General features: G+C 39.5%; 2 protein-coding genes across 11 annotated transcripts in view; both read left to right on the top strand.

Moving 5' to 3' along the window:
- The window catches only part of LOC110970971 (uncharacterized), a 162,413-nt gene that overhangs the window by 13,696 nt on the left and 127,559 nt on the right, over positions 1 to 21,158 (top strand). The gene's annotated exons all lie outside the window — the stretch shown is intronic.
- Positions 6,251 to 21,158, top strand: part of LOC127531872 (growth hormone receptor-like) — a 39,260-nt gene continuing 24,352 nt past the window's right edge. The window contains exon 1 of the mRNA XM_051942130.1: positions 6,251 to 6,415. The gene's annotated coding sequence lies outside the window, so the exon portion shown is untranslated. The remainder of the gene's footprint in view (positions 6,416 to 21,158) is intronic.

Raw genomic sequence — 21,158 nt, 5'->3', positions numbered from 1 at the left:
TTAAATATGAAACTTAATATAGTTCTCAGGAGTTGTGTACTGTATTGTAAGTGACAATTTTGTGCTATTTTCTAAGATTCACAAGCGTCATGGTGCTTGTGTCCAAACTTATGGCCATGGCTGTAGGTCTGACACTGTCCCAGAAAACACGGAAATTACTTTATTAGTTTCCAAACCAAAGTGAAACTGAAGCTGCTGATTGAATATTCTCTGTAATGTACTAATAAGTCTGATCTGTGTTCTATGAGCTGCAGGGCCAGTGTGTAAAGGGACCAAACATAAAAACATACTTATAGGATTTCTGCGTCTCCACTAAATGCATGCAGGTTCCCATGGCAACGTGATGCTTCCAGTGTGCGGAACTACAGTGAACTACACGGCTTCATTCTGTGGTTTCAGTAACGTACAACTCAACATGTTTACAGATAAAACATTTTCATATCGCTCATGAATAAACGTCTGGAAACATCTTGTTGAAAGGGCGGTTCTTCTTCCAGTTGATTTAAATCTGAACCTCTGCACAGAACCTGGACCAGGTGAGCTCCACAGACTAACTTCTGGAGTCTGCAGAATAAGTAGCTCAGCATTCCTTGGAACGTTTCCATGTTTAGTGGATTTCCAAAGTGATGCAGCCTCATTCTTGTCCACGTTATGGAACATGACAACGTGGTTTGATGTGAGAAGGTGTGAGTGTGTGCTGATGTTAAAGTAAATCATTCATCGTCCCGCTGGTTTGCTGCTCCTCAGTGGAACGGTAATATTCCAGCTGCCTCCCATCCTCAGCTCTGGCGCTTATGTAAAAGGTCAGAAAGTTAGCAGCAAATGGTAAATAATGAAACCTGCTGCAGGAGTGAAGGTTAAAGAAACACTCACATGGTGTGTAATTTAGACAAAAGGCGCTCTAGTGATTTTCTCCTAATCCCAGGGAAGGGATTAGATTAAATCTGTTGTGACATCACTGCCGACCCATTTCACAAAGCACAATCACAAAGTGCTGTACGAGCTGCAGTTTGAGATGCTGCAGCGAGACCTTCACGCTACCCAACCAGAACCTCAGAACCAGGCTGGATGGTTCTGCACTGGGGGCCACATTCACCACCAGGAGTCCTTCTAAAAGGCTCCAAAGCTTCTTATGTTCGAGTTTCCACTGATTCTCAAAGCTGCTGAAACTATGACCATTAACCCTCGAAAGTCCAAACACTTCCTGGGGTTTTGTTCATTTTTTTTCTCACTGTTGGCTCAATTTACTGTAATATGAAGTCCTGAACCTCTATGGAAACAGTTTGAGTCATTTCAGACAGCAGTGTTTCTGTTGAGTATTTGTTATTCGGGGCCACAAAACAGTTGGGAGGCTTCGGGAGTTTAAATGAACTCACGTGGAGCCTTGTTTGGCCACTAGCTTCATTGAAAAGCTGAACTCAAAACTCAACTCTGCCTTTGAATTCCTCACCGATAGGAAACAAAAAGGTATTTGAATCCTAAAGAAGGTCCTGAGGGATGAAAATGATTTTCTTTAAAGATGAGGTTAAGATGAGTCTGGAAACCAGATGGAGAAAAAAATGGCTGATTGGCCTCAAAGTCTACAAGAACAAACGAGTCGATGATACAACTGGACCAGTTGTGGAGGCAACCAGCAGGACAGAACAATGAGGATTCCATCAGCTGGGGCCTCTTGGCTCATCACTGTAAATGAGAAATAGTTCTCAACTATCTTACCTGGTAAAATAAAGAATTAAAAATAAATAAAAATTCTTGGAAGTTGGAGGTGGAAGGACACGACTTCCATGCTGGAGGAGGATGTCTCCATGTTGACCCTGGAAAAATTTACAAACAGAGACCTGATTTCCAAACTGCAGGTCCAGGTTTGAGTCTTGGATGGTCCAAACTGCTGCAACCAGCTTGTCCACTGAAGCTTCCTGAACTCCTGCTGTAGGTAAGAGGAAATCCACAGAGAGCTGGAGAAGTTCACTTCTGTCCAGAGAGCAGCAGGATGAAGGCTGCTGAGCCTCAGGAGAAGGTTCAAGAACCTGATGAATTTCGATGAGAAGCTGCAGGAGGTGGGAAAACAGGAGCTGTGAGATCCTGGCTGCAGCTGCTGTAAAACCTGGCAGCAAATCTGCTCAACCTCAAAACAGACACAGCTGCTTACACGAGCTCCAGAAGCTTTGGAGGCTCCAGAAGCTTAGAGGCCTCCAGAAGCTTACAGGCTACAGAAGCTTTAGAGGCTACAGAGGTTCCAGAATGTTTAGAAGCTCAAGAAGTTCCAGAATCTTCAAAGGCTGGAGAGGTTTAGAGGCTCCAGACACCAAAGATGGCAAAGATATTTTTTGGCTAAACAACAAAGATCAAACAGTTGATGCTGAAGAAGAGACTCCAGTTGTTGACAGCAGAGCTGGGAGGTGGAACAGACCGACCAGGAGGTGGACCAGACCGACCAGGAGGTGGACCAGACCGACCAGGAGGTGGACCAGACCGACCAGGAGGTGGACCAGACCGACCAGGAGGTGGACCAGACCGACCAAGAGGTGGACCAGACCGACCAGGAGGTGGACCAGATCCGACCAGGAGGTGGACCAGACCGACCAGGAGGTGGACCAGACCGACCAGGAGGTGGACCAGACCAACCAAGAGGAAGAGCAGACCGGCCAGGAGGTGGAACAGACTGACCAGGAGGTGGACCTGACCAGCCAGGAGGTGGAACAGACCAACCAGGAGGTGGACCTGACCAACCAGGAGGTGGACCAGACTGACCAGGAGGTGGACCAGACCAACCAGGAGGTGGACCTGACCAACCAGGAGGTGGACCAGACCAACAAGAGGAAGAGCAGACCGGCCAGGAGGTGGAACAGACTGACCAGGAGGTGGACCTGACCAGCCAGGAGGTGGAACAGACCAACCAAGAGGTTGACCAGACCAACCAGGAGGTGGAACAGACCAACCAGGAGGTGGACCAGACCAACCAGGAGGTGGAACAGACCAACCAGGAGGTTGACCAGACCAACCAGGAGGTGGACCTGACCAACCAGGAGGTGGACCTGACCAACCAGGAGGTGGACCAGACCAAACAGGAGGTGGACCAGACCATCCAGGAGGTGGACCTGATCGACCAGGAGGTGGACCGGACCGACCAGGAGGTGGACCGGACCGACCAGGAGGTGGACCGGACCGACCAGGAGGTGGACCGGACCAACCAGGGAGGTGGACCAGACCAAACAGGAGGTGGACCAGACCATCCAGGAGGTGGACCTGATCGACCAGGAGGTGGACCGGACCAAACAGGAGTTGGACCGGACCAAACAGGAGTTGGACCAGACCGGCCAGGAGGTCAACAGGTGCTACAGCTCTGATTAGTTTTCCTCCTTTTTGCTGCTGCAGTTTTATTTTGTTGAATACAAATGCAAAAAATAAGTAAAATTCAAAGCTGCATTTTATTCAGTTTATTAATTTCGGCCTTCAGTTAAATAACTGACATAAATATTGAAATGAAAATAATAAACACAAAGAATTCCAATTGAAGTATTTTGTTTCATCATCATAACTTCTCACACTGAACAATTAGTCCGATTAAAGTTTGACATCAAATAAATCTGCAAACTCTGACGCTTTTCCCTGTAAACGTCTCATAATGTTTAATTTAACTACGACCTCATAAAGAAGCTGGAGGGCTTTATTTCTGGTTGTTATAAATATGAATCCAGCTGCAGCTTAACATTTAGACCTGAGAGGAATCCGTCTTCTAATCTGACTCTCAGCAGGACGGAGGCGTCACTTTAAACATTTACTGAGTGTTTTCAGTCCTGCTGAAGCATTCATGTGTGTCTGAGCTGATGGATAACAGACTCACAACCACTGCACTGTAAAAACAGAGTAAAATAAATACAAGTTTAAAACTGTAGAACATTAAAAACTAGAAGAAATACTATAAATATAAACATCTGCTAAAAAAAATGTTTACACCCGTTAGAACATAAAATACTGGAAGAAATATATGAAAATAAAACCAAACACCTGTTAAAAATCTAACTAATAATAAATGTTATTATTTAAATACAGAAAAACTGTGTTATTATAAAGTCACACATTTATAAAAGACTAAATTAATGTTAGCAATTAAATTTTTGTGACTTTTTAATTTAATAAAACAGGGAAAATCTGCAAAGTACCAGTTACAAAACTTTCTTTGAAGTAACAACAAATATGGTCAAATTATTTTAATATAATTTAAATACAGTAGAAATCCTCTAATTCATAAAAATGCAGATTTTTAATGTGGACATTATTTATAGTTTCTGCCTGTTTAGCTATCATGTAAATTGACAGTTTCTCTGTGATTTTATTCTATATTATTTGTAATTGTTTAAAACAGAGTTTTTTCAGAGCCTTGTTAATCTGTAAAATGGTACTTCTAGTATATCAGGCCTCCGTCGGTCAGGGTCGACTATGGGTATAGTTGAGTATTTGGCTGAAGCTTCAGTGACTATGGCTGTGAAGACCGATGTGTGAATGGCAGTCCTTATTGAAGTGCTGCATGTGTATGCGGTCTGTTGGACAGAGCTGACACAAAGCTTTCTGCGGGCCGCCTCTCTGTGGCAGCTTGTGGCAGCTTCTCTTCTCCTGTTGTATAATTACTTCTAGTAATTATAACTTCTAGTAATTATACAACAAAAAAAAACAGCAGAGAATTATTCAAACAGTTCAGTTAAAAGCACTTTTTTTTTACAGTGTACCATATTAAAGTCATGTCTGTGTTCCTGAAATGTTCTTCCTCCTTCACATCAGCTCACATTTAGCCGCCTGGTCGCCTCCGTCGCTGCGTCTCGGGATCTGGATCTGTTTGGTGAATCACTGAGAGGACGATGCACTCCAGCTAATTTGAGTCATGCATCTGAGCTTCGGGGAGCAGTCACGCTGTTCTCATCGGTTAAACATCGTGAACAAACACAGAAGCCTCAAACAACAAGCTGCTCCTCAGAGTATTCTGATTATTTCTGTCTCTGTCAGGCAAAGCCAGCTGATTCTTTCACACCATCCGAGGTTTCCTGGAACCATCACAGGAGTCATTTCTTCCCGTTAACTTTTCACGTGGTTTCGCTGAAATTTCTGTTTGAAAAACAGTAAAAATATCATGAAAGTCAAGAAGAATAATACAACAGAGGGCAGCAGAAGTTTGGTTTTATTAAAAAAAGAAAAACTTTCAACAAAACAGTTTCAATTTCATTAAATGCAATAATTTTCTCTCTCTCTGACACTTCAGTTTTAATTTTTACTTTGCCTAGGAACGGTGGAGTTATGTGACGATCAGCGTCCGTCCGTCCATCCGTCAGCAACATTACCCAAAAACAGACCAACAGATTCAGATTAAATTTCCATTTAAGGCTCAGAAATGACTCAAGGACCAAGTGATCAGATTCTGGCAGTGATGGAGCTTATAGTCTGGATCCATGGACTTGTTGAAGATTTCTGTATCCTTGCCAGATAGCAGCACTGTAACCATGACAACCAGTGAACACTACATCAGCTGATTGTGATCCTGCTACAGATGCACCTCTGAGGACCATGAATGTTTATAAAACTAACTGTGAATAATTCCTGCTTTTTAAAGACGTTTTTAATTTAAGTTTGAAGACATTTAAAAGTCATTTTGAGTTAAATACGATTTTGTTCAGTTGACTAACACACTAAATGTTGTGTTCCTTTGTAATGTGGAAATGACAAACTGAGGCTGAAAGCTGGTGAAATTGAATTTATTTTACTTAATGAATTTCAAGTTGTTCATGATGTTTTGTAAAAAGATAATTTCTTTAATGTGAATATTTTCAGAATGTGTTTTTTTTGCACTAAAACAAAAGAAAAAATTGAGTTATTTATAGGTTATTATGCTGTGATTTTACTGGAGATCAAACCTGAACCGGAATGAGTTTACCTCCCTGGTGTAGGGTTTTTTTTTTTAATTAATTGATTTTCTAAATCAGAGACTTTTTCCTCACTTGCTGTACTTTGTGTCTGAATGTTTTTATTGTGGCACTGAAGGTCTCCCATAGAGGAGCTGGAGGTTCGGAGCTCCAGCTGGTGTTTGGCTCATGACGCGGATCAGGTGGAGGACAAGCGCCTTAAGGGGGAGGAGGAGGAGGGAGAGGAGGAGGAGGAGGAGGAGGAGGGAGAGGAGGAGGAGGGAGAGGGAGAGGGAGAGGAGGAGGAGGAGGAGGAGGAGGAGGAGCAGCAGCGGACACAAATACTCTGCTCTGCCGGTGAACGGAACATTCCCTCCGCTGAGCCCAGCAGCGGCTGCATGAGCAGCTCCAGCCGCCTCTCACGGACTTCTCCCGGACTAGCGGCTGCAGCGGTCCCGGTCCCGGTGCGACACTGCGTCAGAGGAAGAAGCGGCAGCAGGCGGCTCTCCAGGCGGTGACAGGAGGTAAGAGGATCCGTGAGTTAATCTGCAGCTCAGGTGTGTTCAGTAAGAAGAAAGATTAGAACCTGCAGGGAGGACTTCAGTTTGAGCTTTTATCAGGTTCATCATAGAAAAACTCTCTTAAAACTAAAACTTAAATGTAACACCAGCTACTTTGATCGTTTAGTCATCAGTCTGAGTCTGAAAAAAAAGAGAATAGGCTCAGTGTAGCTTCTGTGCTTGCAGCTTCTTTTCCTGTTTCTCTAAACTGAGCATCTTTTCAGGGAGTTTTCTCTGATTCTGGGAAACATTTTCTGTCGTTTTATTCATAAAAGTTCACAGATTAATGAAGAGAATAATCCCCAGTGAGAATATCTGTGATTAATGACTCCACACAGATCCACCAACAACCAGCTCTGTTTGTCTGTTTGCTGCTGTAGTTTTGTTGTTTTCTGTCACTTTGTTCAGTCAGAAGCTGCGGGTTTTGGCTGTGAAGATAAAATATTAGATTTAAAGTCACTGTAAATACAGAAACCTGTAGCTGTGGTCAGCATTCAACTGATCTGTTGTAAAACTGCAGATTTTAATCAATCCTCGAGTCTGTATTATTTATTTACAGGATCAATGCAATCTAACATCCAATAACCCGTCAGAAAATGGAGAATAGTAGCTGTTATTATCCGCTGAAGCCCAAATAAACGTCTTTAAATGTCTCCAAATCAATTCATTAAGAAAACTGGCAGTGAAAAGAAGCAGTCTGACTTTATTAAAGAGATTAATTTCACTGTGAAGGTCAGCTGTTTATTTATTTATTTGGTCAAGAAAATATGGAGATAAATGTGATCCAGGGCATCAATATCAGTTTGTTTTACTACAAAAATGTGTGCAGAGTTTTGCTTTCAGACATCAGAATGTGAGTTTGACTAAAACACAGAATTTAGATTAAATTTACTCACAGATACATTTTCACACGTTCCTCATTCATTTTATTCTTTATATTTTATTATATTTAACAGCAGCATGCAGAGATGATGAACTCTGTTTACCAGGGACCAGAATTTATTTATTCTGTCATTTTCTGGATCTTTTTGACAGCAGATTGACTGAAATGTGACGTAAAACACAAACATTTGATGGTTCCAGCATCAACCTGTTGCTTTTTTCTCCTTATTTAGTATCAGACCTTTGGAATCAACTGTCAGACTTAAACATGGTCAAAGGAGCGTTTAATCGGTGCTTTTAAAGGTTTCCCTGCAGGCGTTGTGCCCTCCATGTGTTTTAGCTGATAAGAACATGAGCTGTGGGCCGCTCCTCCAACATGCACATGAAGATTGTTTGACTTTAAAACGCCTGAGATGAACGCAGCAGCAGTGAAGTGAACCGTTCTGCTCTCACATCTGATTGATTTTGTCCTGCAGTTGTTTAATCCTGGACTACGATGTGCAGCACTGAGCAGACTGAGACGGTATTATTATTTATTTTCTACTGCAGACACCAAATCACATCAACAGCTTTGGAAGGAATCACATTATAAAAAGAACCAGCAAAGTTATCATAAAGAAAACTATAAAACCGTAAATATTCAACTTTTCTGACGGTCCTTGAATAGGAAACTCAACCAAATCTGAATCTCATCAGTTCTCTAAAATAAATCATTTCCAGTAACCAGATTCTGTAAAAATGAAAAAATTCTGCACTCTTTAGCAGAACCAAGAAGCCCGCTTGGCTCGGCTACGACCGACAGAAAATCAGAGAGTTTCCACAGAGCAGAGAGGAAAATGAACCCTACTAGAACAAGACGACATGGTCATCAATATCCCCCCCCCCACATGGGATGTCTATGAGTCTATATCCAAAACAGTGATAAAGGGCCATAACTCTGTTAAATATTATCGCACAGGTCTCATTTTCGAACTTGATCAAGGTGTCCATGGTGTGAAGCTACACACTAAATTTCATAATCCTAGCTGTCATAGTTTCCGAGAAAAGCTGTCCCCTTCATCTTGGACGGATGAACGGAGGCCAAACCTATATCCTCCTTTTCCACTTCGTGGAGGCGGGGGATAATAATAAAATAAAGGCAGCACGGCGAAATATTTAGATCCTTTCTATGTGCAGAGCAGTGAGAGGCTGTGAAAATATCAATAAAGTCAAATATTCAGATCAATATGTGGAGCCACGGTTTGGAGACACCAAATGTTTTATTCACTTAAAATCACAGATTTTTTTCCTGTTTTTTAGATGTAGCGATTCTTTTACGGTGTTTGACTGTGAAATTGTGGTTTTGCTCAAAAATTCTCCTGCATTTCGGTGAAAGATCATCAGAAGTTCAGCTGCTTTTTAATGAAGCTTGGAGTAATGTCAAAGAAAATCAACAAAAAAAATGAATTTAAATGTTAGCATCCACATTTAGAATCCCTGTTTTTACTGTTAGTAATGAGTTCAGCTGTTTTTCCGTCTTTAAATCAGCTAAAATCTCGTTTTTATGCAGATATTTGCCGTTATTCTGCCTGTTTTTACGGTTTCTGAATGCTCTCTGCTTTTTACTGTTAGTTTTTGGTGCCAGATTTTCTCTGTTTTAACTTTTTCAGTGCACTTTGATCCAATAATGATCAGATGAACAACTTAAACACGACTGAGTGGTGGAGCTGCAGCATTTTAATTTATGGCAGTAAATGCATCAGCAGGACGTGAGTCTGAAACGCTGCTGTAGAAACGTCTGGAGTCATGTTTTAATGGAGAGTTTGTGAGGATTAAACCTCCTCAGAGCTTTGTCTCGTTCACACTGCAGCAGAAACTCGCTGACCCTCACTCCTGTAGTTCTGCTTGTGTCTCATAACTTTTCATAACATTCATTTATCATCAGATCAGCTGATTCTCCTGATTCTCGTTTGCTGCACCGGAAATACTTACAGCTTTCTGTTATCTGTTAGAATCACACAGAAAAGTACTAATTTATGCATTCACTCTAAAAATACAAAGCTATAAATGAGCTCCACAGCATAAATATGCAGTTTGACATCGAGGAATCAGTTTTTATTCGATGTTCCTGTAAAATTAAAGAGTTTAAGATTTTATTGTAATTAAGTCTGTTAGGAATATTATTTTACTCAACAAATCTGTCAATAATGTCCATATTTAAAAAATGGTCGTGCATTTTATTTTATATAATGTTGGACAATTCCATCATTTAACTGAATTTAAATCGGCAAAAAATGAATAATTTTCATGATTTAATTGAGAAAATATGCACGTTAAGAAGCAATAATTTCTAAATAAGTATTTAGTAATTTACAGATAATATCCCATAAAATCACAGAAAAAGTATCAATGTTTAATAATAAATAATGTGTAGTGTTTAATAATAAAATTAATAATTTATTGGTTGACTGAGAGATTCTGTCAGAAATCAGCATTTTGAATCGTTTGTTGTTGTTTCTAGCAGTAATTGGTGCAGTGAGCTGTGTAGAGTCATTCTACAGTTTGTGGTGTTTCTAAAGCTTCTGGTTACTAAATAACTGGCAGCAGAAACACAAATATTTAGCGACTAACCAGGAGTTCATCACACCTAACACATCTGTGGTGTCTTTACTGATGTTGTTCTGATGCTTTAAAGGTTTGAATCAGTCGATGTTTGATGAGGTTCAGGGTGTTGTTAATTAGTAACAGGTCAGAGTGGACATGCAGGATTATATAACAGCTCTGACTCTGTGTGGATCGAACGCTGCTGTCTCTTCACATCTCCGTGTGCTGGTGTGTGCATGCGTGTAGCGTGTTGCTCCAGGCGTTGTGTTGGGTGGATGCTCTGCTGTACCGCCGTGTGAATGGAGCTGCAGACCGTCCTCCAGAAAACTCTGATCTCTGCTGATCTGCAGACACTTGAAGCTGTGGTGACAAAGTGCAGCAGTTTGTCCGACAGAAACCTCCTCCTCCTGCATAAAACAACATTTAGGATCAGAAACCTCCTCCTGCTGCATAAAAACAACATTTAGGATCAGAAACCTCCTCCTGCTGCATAAAACAACATTTAGGATCAGAAACCTCCTCCTGCTGCATAAAAACAACATTTAGGATCAGAAACCTCCTCCTGCTGTAAAAAAACATTTAAGATCAGAAACCTCCTCCTGCTGTAAAAAAACATTTAAGATCAGAAACCTCCTCCTGCTGTAAAAAAACATTTAAGATCAGAAACCTCCTCCTGCTGCATAAAAAACATTTAAGATCAGAAACCTCCTCCTGCTGCATAAAAACAACATTTAGGATCAGAAACCTCCTCCTGCTGCATAAAACATTTAAGATCAGAAACCTCCTCCTCCTGCATAAAACAACATTTAGGATCAGAAACCTCCTCCTGCTGCATAAAACAACATTTAGGATCAGAAACCTCCTCCTGCTGCATAAAACAACATTTAGGATCAGAAACCTCCTCCTGCTGCATAAAACAACATTTAAGATCAGAAACCTCCTCCTGCTGTAAAAAAACATTTAAGATCAGAAACCTCCTCCTGCTGCATAAAACATTTAGGATCAGAAACCTCCTCCTGCTGCATAAAACAACATTTAGGATCAGAAACCTCCTCCTGCTGCATAAAAACAACATTTAGGATCAGAAACCTCCTCCTGCTGCATAAAACAACATTTAGGATCAGAAACCTCCTCCTGCTGCATAAAAAAACATTTAAGATCAGAAACCTCCTCCTGCTGTAAAAACATTTAAGATCAGAAACCTCCTCCTGCTGTAAAAAACATTTAAGATCAGAAACCTCCTCCTGCTGTAAAAAACATTTAAGATCAGAAACCTCCTCCTGCTGTAAAAAAACATTTAAGATCAGAAACCTCCTCCTGCTGTAAAAAACATTTAAGATCAGAAACCTCCTCCTGCTGTAAAAAAACATTTAAGATCAGAAACCTCCTCCTGCTGTAAAAAACATTTAAGATCAGAAACCTCCTCCTGCTGCATAAAAACAACATTTAGGATCAGAAACCTCCTCCTGCTGCATAAAACATTTAAGATCAGAAACCTCCTCCTGCTGTAAAAAAACATTTAAGATCAGAAACCTCCTCCTGCTGTAAAAAACATTTAAGATCAGAAACCTCCTCCTGCTGTAAAAAACAACATTTAAGATCAGAAACCTCCTCCTGCTGCATAAAACAACATTTAGGATCAGAAACCTCCTCCTGCTGCATAAAAACAACATTTAGGATCAGAAACCTCCTCCTGCTGCATAAAACAACATTTAGGATCAGAAACCTCCTCCTGCTGCATAAAAACAACATTTAAGATCAGAAACCTCCTCCTGCTGTAAAAAACAACATTTAAGATCAGAAACCTCCTCCTGCTGCATAAAACAACATTTAAGATCAGAAACCTCCTCCTGCTGTAAAAAAAACAACATTTAAGATCAGAAACCTCCTCCTGCTGCATAAAAACAACATTTAAGATCAGAAACCTCCTCCTGCTGCATAAAAACAACATTTAGGATCAGAAACCTCCTCCTGCTGCATAAAACAACATTTAAGATCAGAAACCTCCTCCTCCTGCATAAAACAACATTTAAGATCAGAAACCTCCTCCTGCTGCATAAAAACATTTAGGATCAGAAACCTCCTCCTGCTGCATAAAAACAACATTTAAGATCAGAAACCTCCTCCTGCTGCATAAAACAACATTTAAGATCAGAAACCTCCTCCTGCTGCATAAAAACATTTAAGATCAGAAACCTCCTCCTGCTGCATAAAAACAACATTTAAGATCAGAAACCTCCTCCTGCTGTAAAAAACAACATTTAAGATCAGAAACCTCCTCCTGCTGCATAAAACAACATTTAAGATCAGAAACCTCCTCCTGCTGCATAAAACATTTAAGATCAGAAACCTCCTCCTGCTGCATAAAACAACATTTAAGATCAGAAACCTCCTCCTGCTGCATAAAACAACATTTAAGATCAGAAACCTCCTCCTGCTGCATAAAAACAACATTTAAGATCAGAAACCTCCTCCTGCTGTAAAAAACAACATTTAAGATCAGAAACCTCCTCCTGCTGCATAAAACAACATTTAAGATCAGAAACCTCCTCCTGCTGCATAAAAACAACATTTAAGATCAGAAACCTCCTCCTGCTGTAAAAAACAACATTTAAGATCAGAAACCTCCTCCTGCTGCATAAAACAACATTTAAGATCAGAAACCTCCTCCTGCTGCATAAAAACATTTAGGATCAGAAACCTCCTCCTGCTGCATAAAAACAACATTTAAGATCAGAAACCTCCTCCTGCTGCATAAAACAACATTTAAGATCAGAAACCTCCTCCTGCTGCATAAAAACATTTAAGATCAGAAACCTCCTCCTGCTGCATAAAAACAACATTTAAGATCAGAAACCTCCTCCTGCTGCATAAAAACAACATTTAAGATCAGAAACCTCCTCCTGCTGTAAAAAACAACATTTAGGATCAGAAACCTCCTCCTGCTGCATAAAACAACATTTAAGATCAGAAACCTCCTCCTGCTGCATAAAAACAACATTTAAGATCAGAAACCTCCTTTAACTCACCAAAACTCACAAAAATAACTGTTTAAAATTGGTTTTATTCCTAATATACATTATTTTTTTGGTGTTAAATGAAGACAGATATCTGTAAAATAATATTGTTTGCTGATTTAAATCTGTTAAAAATAATTCTATGGTCAAATGTTGTGAAAGAATCAATTTTCATAAAAATATAATTTAAGTGGACGTGTGTTTTCTGTCAGGTTAGTGTGTAAATCAATTATCAATGAATAATTTCTGTACTTTTAAAGTGATATTTTCTGTAATTTAACAAAACAACCGACAGCACATTGTTAAAAAATGAAACAGATAAAACATGTCATTTCTAAGGGGGTATTAACTCAGAGCACTTTCATTTTTTTCACCATTTTTTGTCTTAGTTTTTATTTTTTTAAGCTCCCGTCACATTCTGACTCTGTGGGTTCATTTAAATTTCTTCTAGCTGTTTGTTCCCAGCAGGAGAATAAAATGGAAGCTCCACAAACTGTAGATAGAAGTTTAGTTTCCATCCTGGTCTGCTCCGTGTGAACACTGCCTGCAGTTCAACCGAAAGCTTCAGGCTTCATGGTGGAACCGAGGACAACAGAATCCTTCATTTTTTACTGAGTCTAGTCCGATTCTTTTTTCTTCTTCTGTAGAATAAAGTGATTTTTTGATTTAATGCCGTGATTTCCTGCTTAGATTTGCTGAAGTTTCTGCTTCTCAAATGAATAGTTTAAGGACTGTTGAAAATTCTGTGAAGTTTTTTTCCCATTTTTTGTTTTATTTTGCGTGTTTTTAGACTATCATTGGTTATAAACCCGTTGGCTGTGTGAGCAGCCTGTTACTTTTAATCTTTAGCTGTAATAAAGCAGCTTTGTGCCGCCGTCAGTCTGCTGGTGGAGGAATGAACTGAACATCAGGGAGAGCCGTGAACCTTTCTGCTGTTTGTGTGACTTGATTAGAGGCTTTGTTGTTAAAGGTCAGCATCGCGCCGTGATGACGACGCTGCAGCAGCTCTGCTCTTTAAATGAGCCTTATCTCTTATTTTAAATGGCTTTCTCTGTCAGGGGGAATATTTCATTTTCTCTGCAGCTGCTGACGACTTTTCTGAACGGCGTATTAATCGGCGGTTTGCAGATGAGCTTGTTTTTGGTTGCATGAGGATGATTTCTGTCTTCAAACCTGCAGTGAGCTTTCAGGTCAGTGACTTTTAAGAAGTTTTATCCCAGCATGATGTTCCAAAGACTTCCTTTGCTGTCAGGAATGTTTGCCTGAGGAATCTGAGTGTGAGAACTCCTGTGGTCTTCAGGTCGAAGCTCTCAGGTGTGTTTGGGTTCATTATCCTGCTGCAGCATGAATCACCTTCCACAAAGAACCAAACCATGTGCTGTTTCTGTCTAGTCACTGCAGCTGTGAAAAACAGGATGGAAAATGGCCAGAATGACATTATAAACCACCACAATGCAATTACAATGACCAAAACACACCAAATGACCTGAACGGGACACCAAATGACCTGAATTTTATTAAAAACCAACCACAAGGCAATGACAAGAACCAGAAACACCAAAAGCAATACAATAAAAAAAACTAAAAAAGTTGTTTGCGAGTGAAGAAACAAAACTGTGTCCATCTGCAGGAGAAAATGGGGGAAAGTCATCAGGAATTGTTTTTCCAATCACGAAAGGTTGTTGCTAGAGGTACGGACCCGTACCCGTAGCCTGTGGACTACGGATACGGCACTTGCCATTTGTCAATCAGATACGCGAGATCTGGTCACGTGACTCCCGGTAGACGCTAGCGGTACGGACCCGTAGCATCGGTACTACAGGTACGGACCCTAAACCTGACCCTAACACTAACCCTAACCTTAACCTTTGCTTACCTTTCAACAGTTTGCAGTGGTTAGCAGCTTCTTGACTCGCGAGACTCGCGAACGGGTCCGTATCTGTCTGGCAAATGGAAAGTGCCGTATCCGTAGCCTGTGGCTACGGATACGGGTCCGTATTTGTAGACACTGAGTCATTCCATCTCATTTCAACAAATCTGAGGAAATTTTGTTGCATGACCTCCTCTGATCATCTCCAAACTTTTTTTTAACTATCCCAACATAAGAATAGATTACTTGCAAAGTTTTAACATCATATGATTGCTATTTGCTAAGTTATAAAATATTTAAATCCCTATTTTTCCACTCGGAAATTGATATGTTAGGTAGAAAGGCTTGATTTAGGAAGATAATACTGGGAACTGACTGATGATATAGACTTACAAGTGATCTGAAGGGTTCAAACACCTTAACAATAGAGCAGGAAAAAAAATTTGGAATGAATATACCCATTTCTCTGTGGTACAGGGCAATTTAAAAATTTGGCGAAAATGGCATTTTTCAAGAATTTAGGCATTTTTTTCACAAATTTTGATAAGTAACAAGGTTCATATGTTATAAAAATCTCAAAGTACCTTAAAAGTTCTCTCTAACCTAAAAATATCCAAGAGCTAGCTAGTCTCCTTAGACCTCAAAACGATGCCTATTTATGAAACAGACTGAAAAACACCATACATATATTGGCACAGAAACCAATGTGGGACATGGAGTAGAAACATGAAACTTTGTCTGTATAACAATAAACATCCGAATAATTGATATCTGAAGTATCAACATTGTTTCTTGAATCCTTCATGGCCAATTTAACCAAGAAATGCACTATGTTTTATAGGCGTTTTTTTAGGAATTCTAACTAATATATTGCAGTTAAAATGAGTTATATTGCCTTAGGTCCCATGTAAAACATGTAATTTGTCCCCAACTTATCACACCACTATTTCTGTCCTTTGAACTGCTTGAATTTCTCTGAAATCAGGCCATCATCTGCACCAGATATGTGGTACTGTCCACCACGGCGTGTTGAAGGAGCAGTGATTGGACAGAGGATGTGGGCTGTAGGCACCCACACTACGTCATCCTTTCTAGGCCATGTGAACTTCTTGCTGGGACCTTTTGGGTGCATGAATTTCACTTGCAAATCTTCAAATTCAGCTGATAAGTCAAATACGATACCGAGGCTGTCCTGAGAATGCAGTCTGGGAGTGATGCCATTTCTTCTTATTCAGTTACTGTATGAAAGAAAAAACAATGTCTATATAATAATTAACTTCAGATATGCCCTTTGTAACTTATACTACGATGCTGATGCTTCAGATTCATCTTTCATCTTTAGTTGGTCATGTAAATGGTTCCTAAAAACAAAAACGAGGATCAAAATGTATAGTAAATTGATTCAGCAGTTGCTCATCTTTGGCACAAGAAACAAATATGAAAGTAAGTTCACACATACTTCACACATACTAGTTCCTCCAAAAAAATTTGAACCGCGTACCATGTATCCCACATGCACTTTTTAATGCCTAAAGTTAGGCTATTTTGGGTCTACACCTGAGTTCAACAGCCTATAAATCAATAAATAAGCTTTATTTTAATGTTTTAAAACTTTTACCTTATGCAACTTTCATTAGTAAAGAAGAAAATTCATTCTTTCAATGTCTTTTCACAAGAATAAGTCCTAAAATAGAGGCATGAAAAACCCAAAATAAAGTCGCCCATGAAATAATAAGGATATTTTGGGAAATTCCACAGTCCAGTATTTTTTTATTTTCATTCATTTCTATACTTTTCTCACCAGAAGGGTAAAAGTTTTGGAAGGGGAAAAAATTCTGACCATGTAAAAGGAGTATAAATTGCTTTTTTTAGTAGTTTAAAACCCTAAAATCATAGGCGAGGATTAAGTTTGGACTGACTATGGGTATTAGATTAGATCATTACTGCTTATACTGTATGTTTATAACCATAATACTTTGCATTTGTTCATAAAATTACCCAAATAAAGCCCAAAAAAAATTTTGGGAGGATCTGAGAAAGTGGTGCAACAAGCATTTGTTGAATTGACATGGAATGACTCCACTACCATCATGAAAGGTGTAATGATGTGTAGGTGTCAGGATCCAAAATGACCATCATAGTAGTCAAAACGCCTACAAGATGATGAGAATGACCCAAAAGACACTCAGAATGTAAAAATCAAGATGCAAAATGACCATAATGATGGTAAAAACGCCTACAGGATGATGAAAACGACCCAAAAGACACGATACAAAATGACTATATGAACTGTAAAACGCCTACAAGATGATAAAAAACAAAAAAGACTCAAAATGTCCAAATCAAGTTCCAAAATGACCATAATAACGGTAAAAACAACTACAAGATGATAAAAACAACCCAAAAGACACTCAAAATGTCCAAAACAATCCACAAGATCCAGAAAGACACAAACAAAGAAGCAAAATGACCACAGATGCAGTTAAAACCAGACGCGAAGCGACCAAATAATGTTGGACAGGACGACCAAACAATGAATGAATATAAACTGACAGATAATTAACTACAACCAGGCGTAAACTAACTGTGACATCACCCGTTGGTTTCAACGCCGAGAAAATGAAGCCCGGATTTTGCTACTTCCTGGTCGCCGTTTTGGATTTTTTGGAGCCAGTGATGTAAAAAGCGTCAAACAGACTGGACCGGAGAGAAACTAGGGGCAGGATTGGCTGAGGACTCTCTTATCCCCCCCACATTTTACCGCAGAGGCTTCTGTTGCTGTCTATCAAGTATAGCCACGCCCCCTGGCTCCGCCAACTTTAACGATTTATTTAAAATTCAGTATTGATTTATTTTAAGATCGGCCACCTGATCTCTCATTTTGACCATGAAAACTAACGGGAAAAAAATCCTGAGCTGTAGAACATCAGTCTATCAAACTTTATTTTCTCCAAAAATGAATTGGGGTCTATGGAGAAAAAGCTTTTTGGAGCCAACCCTAGCGGACGGCGTGATATTGCAAGTTTTTGACACTTCCAGGTTGGCTTCAATTCTAGAGCCAGATGCTACGTCCATCTTTATATACAGTCTATGACTACAACACGATGAACTGAATGATTAATTTTAGATTTCTGCTTTACATCCTCCTCAGGTTAATTCCACTCCAGAATAAGACCAATCAAGAGACCACAGTGAATAAAAACAGGCAGCTCTTCACACCTCCTCCAGTTTTTAGCAGCTGCAGCCGGAGGGAATCTCTGCTTTCACTGTCCACTTTCTCACCGCTGGAGACCTGCTGGTGCAAACAAGAGAAATTACTTTAGAGGCTGACTCACAGCTCGTCGCACGTCTGCAGGATTTGAACCAGAAGTACACAAAACTGCCACAAAGACACAAAAAATTATACACAAAATGACGACAGAGTGAAACAGTGACACATCATGGCAGGAGAGAGAGACAAAACAACCACAAAGAGACAGAAAATGGCAAGAAAGACACAAAATGACAAGAAATACACACAAAATGAGCACAAAATGACAAGAAAGACGCAAAATGACCATAAAATGACAAGACAGACACAAAATGACCATAAAATGACAAGACAGACACGCAAAATGACCATAAAATGACAAGAAAGACATGCAAAACGACCATAAAATGACAAGAAAGACACGCAAAATGAGCACAAAATGACAAGAAAGACACGCAAAATGACCATAAAATGACAAGACAGACGCAAAATGACCATAAAATGACAAGAAAGACACGCAAAATGACCACAAAATGACAAGACAGACGCAAAATGACCATAAAATGACAAGAAAGACACGCAAAATGACCACAAAATGACAAGACAGACACGCAAAATGACCATAAAATGACAACACAGACGCAAAATGACCATAAAATGACAACACAGACGCGAAAATGACCACAAAATGACAAGAAAGACGCAAAATGAGCACATAATGACAAGAAAGACGCAAAAAGAGCACAAAATGACAAGAAAGACGCACAAAATGAGCACAAAATGACAAGAAATACCCACAAAATGACCATGAAATGACAAGAAAGACACAAAATGACCATAAAATGACAAGAAAGACGCAAAATGACCATAAAATGACAAGAAAGACACGCAAAATGAGCACAAAATGACAAGAAATACACACAAAATGAGCACAAAATGACAAGAAATACACACAAAATGAGCACAAAATGACAAGAAAGACGCAAAATGAGCACAAAATGACAAGAAATACACACAAAATGAGCACAAAATGACAAGAAAGACGCAAAATGAGCACAAAATGACAAGAAATACACGCAAAATGAGCACAAAATGACAAGAAATACACACAAAATGAGCACAAAATGACAAGAAAGACGCAAAATGAGCACAAAATGACAAGAAATACACACAAAATAAGCACAAAATGACAAGAAATACACACAAAATGAGCACAAAATGACAAGAAATACACACAAAATGAGCACAAAATGACAAGAAATACGCAAAATGACCACAAAATGACAAGAAAGACGCAAAATGAGCACAAAATGACAAGAAATACACACAAAATGACCACAAAATGACAAGAAATACGCAAAATGACCACAAAATGACAAGAAATACGCAAAATGACCACAAAATGACAAGAAATACGCAAAATGACAACAAAATGACAAGAAAGACGCAAAATGAGCACAAAATGACAAGAAAGACGCAAAATGAGCACAAAATGACAAAGATGCAAAATGAGCACAAAATGACAAGAAAGACGCACAAAATGACAAGAAATACACACAAAATGACAACAAAATGACAAGAAATACACACAAAATGACAACAAAATGACAAGAAATACACACAAAATGACCACAAAATGACAAGAAAGACACAAAATGACCACAAAATGACAAGAAAGACGCAAAATGAGCACAAAATGACAAGAAATACACACAAAATGAGCACAAAATGACAAGAAATACGCAAAATGAGCACAAAATGACAAGAAAGATGCAAAATGACCACAAAATGACAAGAAAGACGCACAATGAGCACAAAATGACAAGAAATACACACAAAATGAGCACAAAATGACAAGAAATACACACAAAATGAGCACAAAATGACAAGAAAGACGCAAAATGACAAGAAAGACACGCAAAATTACCACAAAGAGACAGAAAATGATCACAAAATGAAATAAAATGACACAAAATAACAAGAAGAACACACAAATTATAAGAAATAGACAAAATAACTACAAACAGATGCAAAATGACACATTATGACTACAAGGTGATACAAATTTACTACAAAAGCACAGAACACTGCCACAAAGATGAACAAAATGATACAAAATGACCACAAAGAGACACAAAATGACCATAGCAGTGAGACACAAAACTAGCACGAACAGCTGCTCTCTTTTGTTGATAATTTGTTCAGAACTCACATTGAACTTGGAGGATTACATAAATTGTTAAATTGCGTGTCTATTTAAAGAATGTTTGAAATCTTTATTCTTTTGTCCATTTTAAGACAATAACAGCAGGTAGACTGTTTGATAGCTGGATTCTTCTAACCTCTGAACACATTTAGAGATGCTGAGATCTCAGGAAACATTTATCTCCTGACAGATTAGAACCACCTGATAAATAATCATGTTGCTTATCACAGATGGAGGACTTTGACTTGTTCTTGTGATAAAAAGCAGCATTAATGACCTAAACCTCCATCAGGTGTGGGAGTGTTTTCACCACGTGCTCCGTGGATTCACAGCACAGCCGTTAGAAATCACGTTTAAACGGCTTAAACCGGCTGCATGTTATCTGAGGTAACACAGCTTCAGACGACGTTTCTGCGTTTGTGGAGCATGACTGAACATTCCTGGGTTTATGTTGGTTCAGTCAGGTCACACATTACGACAGAAAAACACCATTCAGGGTCACATGTCGGGGCTTTTCCCTCCAGCTGAACATCGTCTTGTGTAACGAGAAGCTCAGAGGGCGTGGTAACCATGACGAAGACGACGCTGATGCTCTTTTTTTTAAGGTGTCACTGCTGATGACGATGAGGCATCGACGTCACGGCCGCTGTGTGAAGTTTCTTAACTAAGAGACCCACAGTTACCTCAAAAACACACAAAACAATCACAAAGAGACACAAATGACCAAGAAACTGACATGGAAACACCACAAAGACACACAATATGACCACTGTTGGACACAAATGTTCACAAAATGACCCAAAAAAAGACCCAAAACGACCACAGATGCAAACTGACACAAAAACTACCACAGAAACGCACAAAATGACCACACAGCAACACAAAATGATACAAAGCAA

The sequence above is a fragment of the Acanthochromis polyacanthus genome, chromosome 22 (assembly GCF_021347895.1).
Source record: "Acanthochromis polyacanthus isolate Apoly-LR-REF ecotype Palm Island chromosome 22, KAUST_Apoly_ChrSc, whole genome shotgun sequence".
NCBI classification, from domain to species: Eukaryota; Metazoa; Chordata; class Actinopteri; family Pomacentridae; genus Acanthochromis; species Acanthochromis polyacanthus.
This window is presented reverse-complemented; position numbering and strand designations above follow the sequence as displayed.